The sequence below is a fragment of the Strongylocentrotus purpuratus genome, unplaced genomic scaffold (assembly GCF_000002235.5).
Source record: "Strongylocentrotus purpuratus isolate Spur 01 unplaced genomic scaffold, Spur_5.0 spur5_scaffold_2, whole genome shotgun sequence".
NCBI lineage: Eukaryota > Metazoa > Echinodermata > Echinoidea > Camarodonta > Strongylocentrotidae > Strongylocentrotus > Strongylocentrotus purpuratus.
In genome coordinates, this window is record NW_022145605.1 from 6,755,392 (window position 1) to 6,763,154 (window position 7,763).

The 7,763-nt window shown below is 38.8% G+C and overlaps 1 long non-coding RNA gene across 1 annotated transcript; it reads left to right on the forward strand.

Moving 5' to 3' along the window:
* The first annotated feature begins 5,194 nt into the window (after window positions 1-5,194).
* On the forward strand, window positions 5,195-6,421 carry LOC115926627. The gene is made up of 3 exons (XR_004065176.1): window positions 5,195-5,315; window positions 6,003-6,131; window positions 6,408-6,421. It is a non-coding gene; the product is annotated as an uncharacterized LOC115926627 (long non-coding RNA).
* The last annotated feature ends 1,342 nt before the right edge of the window (window positions 6,422-7,763 follow it).

Sequence of the window (7,763 nt, forward strand, 5' to 3'; positions counted from 1 at the left end):
TAAGAATCGAAATGGGACAACGAATCATCTTGTTTCTCTCATAATTTAATGAAGCGTCAGAAGCTTACGCGCTACGCGCGGGAGAAGGAAAACTGAATTCAGACAAGGATTTAGAGTCGAGAATGGAACAACGAATCATCTTCTTTCTCTAATAATTCAATGAAACGTCAAAGCTTCCGCGCTTCGCGCGGGAGGGGGTATGGAAACTGAATTCAGACAATGATTAAGAATCGAGAACGGTACAACGAATCGTCTTCTTTCTCTAATAATTTAATGAAACGTTAAGCTTTTGCGCTTCACGCGGGAGAGGGGGGGGGGGGAATTCAATTCAGACAAAGATTAAGAGTCGAGAACGGTACTTTTTCTTTAATGATTTAATGAAACGTAAAAGCTTCCGCGCTTCTCGCGGCAGGGGGTATGTAAACTGAATTCAGACAATGATTAACAACCGAGAACGATACAACGAATCGTCTTCTTTCTCTAATAATTCAATGAAACGTCAAAGCTTCTGCGCTTCGCGCGAGAGGGGGGGGGGGAACTCAATTCAGACAATGATTAAGAATCGAGAACGGTACAACGAATCGTCTTTTTTTCTCTAATAATTTAATGAAACGTCAAAGCTTCCGCGCTTCGCGCGGGAGAGGTGGGGGGGGGGGGAACTCAATTCGGACAAGGATGAAGAGTCGAGAACGGTACTCTTTCTCTAATGATTTAATGAAACGTCAAAGCTTCCGCGCTTCGCGCGGGAGGGGGTATGGAAAATGAATTCAGACAATGATTAAGAATCGAGAACGGTACAACGAATCGTCTTTTTTCTCTAATAATTTAATGAAACCTCAAAGCTTCCGCGCTTGGCGCGGGAGAGGTGGGGGGGGGACTCAATTCAGACAAGGATTAAAAGTCGAGAACGATACTCTTTCTCTAATGATTCAATGAAACGTCAAAGCTTCCGCGCTTCGCGCGGGAGGGGGTATGGAAAATGAATTCAGACAATGATCAAGAATCGAGAACGGTACAACGAATTATCTTCTTTCTCTAATAATTTCATTAAACTATGAAAGGTCAATGCTTCAGCGCTTCGCGCGGGAGGGGGAAACTGAATTCAGACAATGATGAAGAACCGAGAATGGTACAACAAATCATCTTCTTTCTCTAATAATTCAATGAAACGTCAAAGCTTCTGCGCTTCGCGCGAGAAAGGGGGGGGGGGACTCAATTCAGACAAGGATTAAGAGTCGAGAACGGTACTTTTTCTCTAATGATTTAATGAAACGTCAAAGCTTCCGAGCTTCGCGCGGGAGGGGGTATGGAAACTGAATTCAGACAATGATTAAGAATCGAGAACGGTACAACGAATCGTCTTTTTTCTCTAATAATTTAATGAAACCTCAAAGCTTCCGCGCTTCGCGCGGGAGAAGTGGGGGTGGACTCAATTCAGACAAGGATTAAAAGTCGAGAACGGTACTCTTTCTCTAATGATTTAATGAAACGTCAAAGCTTCCGCGCTTCGCGCGGGAGGGGGTATGGAAAATGAATTCAGACAATGATCAAGAATCGAGAACGGTACAACGAATTATATTCTTTCTCTAATAATTTCATTAAACTATGAAAGGTCAATGCTTCAGCGCTTCGCGCGGGAGGGGGGGAAACTGAATTCAGACAAGGAATAAGAGTCGAGAATGGTACAACAAATCGTCTTCTTTCTCTAATATCATTTAATGAAAAGTCAAAACTTCCGCGCTTCGCGCGGGATGGGGGGGGGGAGCAGGGGGTGGGGGGAGAGGAACTAAATTCAGACAAGGATTAGGAGTCGAGAATGGTACAACGAATCCTCTTCTTTCTCTAATAATTTGCCAAAATAATTGCCCGAATATGAATTTGTTATATCTTTTCTCGTATATTTTGGTGATAAATAACACTTTCACAAAATACATATTATCCTCAAATTTTTGCTCGCTCGCTTCGGTCACTAGCCGAATTGTGAAACCAGAGAATTACTTTTTCGGGCAAGAGGCTTCAGCCCCCCCCCCCCCCCCCCCCCGATGAAAATGTCAAAAAAAATACCGGTATGGTGCTTCTAATATGACCTTGTCAGTATTGGTATGTTGAGTTGAAAAACGGTCTGCGCAATTTTCCGGCCCTCCCTATTGGAAAATCCTGGATCCGCGCCTGCTTACTTATGTTTTGTTGATTTGAAAAGTCTTCATAATTCGAAAAAGATTGTTTTATTGGGAGGGGGGGGGTTAGGGTTAGGGGTGTGACACCCAAATTTGCTGCCAACTTTTAAGGGTGCGACGTCATCCAAATTTGCCGATTAACAAATGCATAGCATCTACCACCCTCCTTCCCTATCCTAAATGTTAATTATTCCATGGTTTAATTAGGCTCTTATCAAATTAAAAAACCTTTTGAAGTAATCATTACCCCCTATAATATTGAAACATGCAACTAATTTGTTTCTACATCGTGATCGACCTGAAAACAAATACAAAAAAGTAATTAGCCCCCTTTTTGTATCTGAATCCACATATCAGTGATAAAAAATAATCATGCGAGCGCGAGGCATTACGAATTGATTTTTCCCTCAACAGTGACAGGAACTGGGCTTATGAAGCCCTTCAAAATTTCTGTCGGCAAATGCGTCTCTCTTTTCCTCTTTCCTTCCCTACTTCTTTCATTTTTTTCTCTCTCTCTCTCTCTCTCTCCTTTTTTCTTTCTCTTTTTCTTTCCTTTCTTTCCCTTTTTTCTTCTTTTCTTTCTTTTTCTTTTTCTTTCCTTTCGTTTCCCTTTTCTCTTTTCTTTTCTTTCTTTTTCTTTTTCCTTCCTTTCTTTTCCCTTCCTTTCTTTTCCCTTTTCTCTTTTCTTCTTTTCTTTCTCTTTCTTTTTCGTCGGGGGGGGGGAATCCGGCCCCTTCCCCCCCCCCCCCATAGGTACGCTAGTGGCTACAGGACATGGTCTGATAATTCTATCGTGAATAACATGGCGGATTGCTAGACTTAAATTGTCTGATTTGTTCGTATTGGACATCGAATCTGTAGGCTATTCCGAAAAGCATCCCCCCTTTATTGCATTGACGCCCACAGGCGACAAAGCCTTGTTGTCTCTCTTTCTTCTTGTCCATTCTTCTTGTCCATCGTTCTAATTTTATGTTAAAACCAGCATAATTGACATTTTGGCATTTTTGTTTTATTTATGCCCGAGTGGGTCTAATGGCCTCTAGAGGCCTATACATAAGACCTCCTCCCCAACTGCTGTTTTAACAGAAATAAATCATAATTTAATTACGTATTTATTTCATTTCATTAAACATTTTTCCTGTGATCCAGTCTCTGTGCTTTTTCATTTTCTTTCTTTTCATTTATAACTAAAATGAAGGCAGATATGGGAAGGGTCATGATTGGTCAGAGCAAATTGACGTGTTTGTTTGGAATCTTTCAAACTTTTGTATTACTGCATTTGTTAGCCAAGAAAACCTTTTAGAATAAAACAACCTGATTCCCATAGCAGCGTTTTAAACATTGGTAAGCCCCCCCCCCCAAAAAAAAACAAAAAAACAAACAAACAGATTCCTTTGATTTTATATGATAAATTGCAAGAAATAGAAATTATCAACGGCTTCGATCATTTCTTTAAAAATAGATTTATAAGCTAATAAAACAATATAGACCTAATAAACTTAAATTTGTTTTACCCCTATTCTCGAATCCTTACAGAGTATAATTCAGGTTATTTTGCCACCTTTAGAAGTTGTCCGCATCCAATAGACGAAAAGGATTATATTGTATTTCTTTATCAACTTAAAATTTGCCATTACTGTGCATCCCTTACAGATTTATAACATTTTTTTTTATTCGGTTGTACTGATTACGAAACTTGAATTGTGGGGCCGGGGGGAGGGGGGGGGGGGGGGTGATCGAGGCTCTTTGCATCATCCCATATCCTCCCTTCATTTTTTTTTTATGGGGGGGGGGGGTGAACTTTAAGGTCACTCTACATGATAGAAAAAACAGATTTTAAATATCATAAACCATTTTCTTAATTTCGCCTTATCGCTTTCTTCTTTTTTACGCTTAGGTGGCTTAATTCCTCTTTTAAGAGAAAACTCTTAATAAGAGCGGCCTCTTGCTCGAACTCGTACTCGCACTCAGCATCCATGGTGGTATACAGTATAGTACTACGGTACACATACAATTGCAATCGCACGCAGCCTAGCCAGCATGCATGCATGCAGCAAGCGGAGACCGTACCGTACCACTCATAAAAACGATACCTTCAGAATGGAACGATAGCTGCAAAACGGAACACTATCTGCCAGCCACTCTGCGTGGTGGGTTACAATATCTGCCGGCAGATTTTGTGACGGGAACAATATCTGCCGGCGGATTTTGTTCCGCGAACACGATCCGCCAGTCACACTAAACGCCGTCACACCGGCCGACCCTACCCCAATAAGAGGCTAACGAACGAAAGAGACGGAAAATTCGGTCTAGGCCTACCCCAAATCAAGCAAATATTCATGAAATGTTCAAATAATGCCGGTCATGATTTAAAAGTCGTTATGTTTCTAACCTGTTTCTGGTCAATTTTCTTATTTGGGGGGAGTATTTTTTCGGAAAAACATTGATAGTAGTATACACTTTCTCACAGGTTGCATGGCAAACCGCTGCACAATACAAGTGCATACAGATGGAGGGTTGCGGGGGCACGTAAGTCTGCGTGAAGTGATCTACCTCCTCATTGTACGGTAGATAACTTCACACAGGCGTGCGCCCGCCCGCAACCACCATCGGTATGCACTTGTAATGTGCAGCGGTTTGCAGTGAAAGTGAAACCTGTGAGAAAGTGTACTACCGGCCCGGGCCCAGATGTCTGGAAATTGAGCATTACGTGTCGATACGTAGAGGAATAAAGCAGTGACTTGTGTCACAAACATGTAACCTTAAACAAGTCGTTTCTATAGTCTTTAGACAGCAAATTTATCTTATAGGCTACCGCGTATACAGAAATCTTTATCTGGAAATAATCGGTTAGACCTGTAAATGGTAAACAAAATTCTTTCCCCACAGGCTGTTCAAAGAAGTTTGTAGTATATGTGTTGCACATGCATACATTATCAACCATTCATTTTGTTCTTTATTCATTTTCTCATTTATTTGTAGGCATCCTTTTTTAACATCTTTCGTCAAAGAAGCACATTGTGGCCTCAGTATATTGATGTGAAACCATGCAGAAAATGCTACTCTCTCTCAACCTTGTGGATGTTCCCTACTTCCCTAAGGATCAGCAGCCTCTTGAAACAGTTGAAGCCATTATCGGTAAATGTGTACATGTACTTGTATTATTTCTGTACATTTATTTGTCATATTGTGCATGATCACTGAGACACTGACCAATTAGACACTACATAATGGTTCATTTCATTTGAAAGGCTTATTTCAGTTATTTGTCATGAGTTTCAAATATATTTATAATTCAATTAATTTTAGATCACTAAAACCTGCAGGTATGTTGCAATAACCGACAATATTATGTGAGTTTCAAACAGTGTTTTTTTACCCTTCAGCATAGGTCAAGGAGCTTTCATTCTACCCTCATCAGCAAACTACAGGAATGCCAGTTTTCAGGCAATAGCCTGAATTCAGGCCCTGGCGAGTTATTTTCATACCATAGTTTAGGTTTTTTGTGTACAAGCTAGCACATTCTAGGTGATTTTTCAGGCCCTCTGATCAATTCTAACTGGCATCCCTGAAACTACAATTGTATTGATAATTTACCAAACAAAATCCTGAATCACGTTTTGCATTGCCCACAAATGTTTAAAATCCAAAGGTGTGTTGACTTTATGTTTGTGAGCAATGAGAAATTATTTCTGATAAATCTTACCAAGCAGTACTTTTCTGACATAATTCATTATTTAATTCATTGTTTACGTTCCAGTTTTAAAATATATAAAAGTTTGTCTTAAATTGTATTCCTTTCTTTTTGCTTTATTAATGCACTAGAATTCCTTGCGTCTATGTTTTCTGGATCTGAAAGCAAAGCATAATGCCAGAGATTCCACCCAAAAGCTAACCCATGAGTCCAAGCTGAAGAGGAATATTTCCAAATCGATGGCTCCACTAATCCGATTGGTGAGTCATGGCCCTCATCAGCAAACTACAATTGTATTGATAATTTACCAAACGAAATCCTGAATCACGTTTTGCATTGCCCACAAATGTTTAAAATCCAAAGGTGTGTTGACTTTATGTTTGTGAGCAATAAGAAATTATTTCTGATAAATCTTACCAAGCAGTACTTTTCTGACATAATTCATTATTTAATTCATTGTTTACGTTCCAGTTTTAAAATATATAAAAGTTTGTCTCAAATTGTATTCCTTTCTTTTTGCTTTATTCATGCACTAGAATTCCTTGCGTCTGGATCTGAAAGCAGTGCATAATGCCAGAGATTCCACCCAAAAGCTAACCCATGAGTCCAAGCTGAAGAGGAATATGTCCAAAATTACATGTAGATCTACACTCACCCGATAGTTAAACTGCTAGAAAAAAGTTTTTTTTTTCACTTCATTATAATTTATAGAGAGAGATTGGGGGAGGGGGAGAGGTGAGGTGTAGCCACAAACCTGAATGGCTAAGCTGTGGAACTGAAATTCCCATTCATGTCACTTACAATTTTAATGAATTACAGGGTGTACGAACTGACATAATAACAGTTTGAGTAAAAGATTCCAGTATTTTGCATATATTTGTAATTACTATTTATGAGGTTGACCTGTTTCATAATGCTTAAATGTAGTAGACTTGATATGCTCAGTCTCATGCTCACCCCCACCCCCCATCCGCTTCTTATCAGTTCTTAAAACCTGTTGCAAATTATATATAAGTTGGTAATAGAGAAAAATTGAGTGAGTTAAATACAATACAAATCGATTCCATTATTAAGCAACTAAGACTTGTTCAGATACGGAACGTGAACCGCCAACAATTTTCGAAAATGATGCAGTTTGGTTTTATGTGTAAAGCGGATGGCAACAAGTCTTTGTATGTTTTGGACTGCGCATATTCAGTGAGCTCTTTTTTAAAAATAATATACAGAAATGTAAAGCATATTGAACTCTATGTCAACATTAAAAAAACTCTGAGATTTTGTTTTGCAGCATCATATCTCAACGAGCCTTAAAGGGACTTGGTAACATTGTTCATATGAGAGAAAATGATGCTAAGGTATTGACTTCAATGCTATACTGTATGTACACTTAAAGATAATCTGAACATTTGAGTTAAAAATAGACCGTGACTATTGATGATTAAAATTGGGAAAACTGATCTAATCCATTCCTTAATTCTCCCAACTATATTTTTATAATTTGATTAAATTGAAGTGAGTGTAAATCATCACAAAGCAACGAATTAGCTCCAATACCTTTTCCAAATTTAGGCGTTGAAAGATTTTTAAAGGCCTGTTTTATATCTTATTTTCATGGAAAAACGGTTGGGGAAAATTGAAAATTTTGTTGGGAGAATTAACTGTTAAAGAGTGACACACAGTAGCGCCTTCAATGAAAACCATAAATACCTTGTGGTTTGAAAAAAAATTGGTAGTTAAAAGTATAAAATTCTTGGATTGTATCTGTGATTTTGAAAGCACAATATGGCTTACCTACATGTATATTGAATTTGCTGTTAAAATTTAAGTTAAATTTTAATTCTTTTGTGAAACTCCTGGGACTTGCCAAATGAATGTTGTGACATTAGCAATGG